Below are 1,509 nucleotides of genomic sequence, written 5' to 3' on the forward strand. Positions count from 1 at the left end.
CTAGTGGGAAAGCGCTCTTGCCATGTAAAATTTAAGGACAGGAACAAGAGCAAAAGTATGGGGAGTCATGACTATAAAAACATATGGTGGGGGTTTATCACTAGTCATAACTGTGTCATGTATAGGGTCTTGGCAAGAAAAAGTCCAGTTTGGGCTACATTATTATTATACATTGGATTATAATAGAACAGTGAGGACAAGGGTGTCCCTAGGTGGGAAAAGCTCAACTGGTCCCGGACTCCATTGGATGAAAGAAGAAAAGAATTTTTATAGTTTTTTTTTTATTTCTTTTTACACTTATTAGGTATAATAGTCATCAGTATTTTGGACCCCTTGCCCATTATACATGAAACACAGGCTTGGCAAACTTCCTATCCCAGGGTTCAACATCTTTCATTACCCGGACCTCCACCACTCTGCAGGGCATGAAAGAGGCACCAGACTGGTTTTATCTGTAACAGAGGAACCTATGCCTGTGGATTCCCTTGTATAGTTAGAATCAGCTTCGGCTGGCTAGTATTGTGGCCAGTTAGCAAATTTCCAGGGGTGCCCTGAAGCCTGTATTTGCCATTCTACCATGAACGTTTCACCATTGATTTCACATACATCTGTTCCCCAAACATTTTAGTTTTCCCATAGAAAGTAATGCATAATACCTGGTCAAACCAGGCGAAAATAAAGTTTCCAATAGCTTTTAAACAGGTAAAGATCAGCAACATATACCTGAGCAATTGACTTTGATTTTACAGAGAATAGAAAGCCTTGGTAAACGTTGGTGATGTTTGCAAAGTACACTGAAAAGTGTTTTTTAAAATAGGCAAATGACAGTGATAGGCACGTTTAATGCGACAACACTACTTCAATCCTTAACATAATATTCAATTCTTATCCCCGTTAAGGTGCATCTTGTGAATGTCTAGAAGCAGTATAGAACATTGACGAAAAGGGATATACAAGCATTATTATAGATAACATTTAAAATCCATTTCTTTTCAGGGTGAAGAATGTGCACTCAAGTAAGTAACAACCATATGTCAGAGTTTTAAGGCAATATATTATTTTGTGAATATGATAAATTAAAACATAGGGGTATATTTACTAAACTGCGGGTTTGAAAAAGTCAGATGTTGCCTATAGCAACCAATCAGATTCTAGCTGTCATTTTGTAGAATGTAGTAAATAAATGATAACTAGAATCTGATTGGTTGCTATAGACAACATCTTGACTTTTTCAAACCTGCAGTTTAGTAAATATAGCTCATGGACTTGAAAAAATGTGTGTAGTGCCTACAATAAATACATAAAAAATAAATATAAATGTTAAAATGCCTAAGGCCTCATACCCACTTAGAAAATACACCTTTCAATTCAATTTTACATATATGTTACCTACAAATTATTCATGTGTGAATTTGCTGCAGTGAGATTAACAATCTAGCATATTCAGATGAACTTTAATTAGTAGCAGACAATATTGTATCAGCACCCACACAAAAACAGTTGTGCCAG

This window comes from Mixophyes fleayi, chromosome 3, assembly GCF_038048845.1.
Source record: "Mixophyes fleayi isolate aMixFle1 chromosome 3, aMixFle1.hap1, whole genome shotgun sequence".
Taxonomy (NCBI): domain Eukaryota; kingdom Metazoa; phylum Chordata; class Amphibia; order Anura; family Limnodynastidae; genus Mixophyes; species Mixophyes fleayi.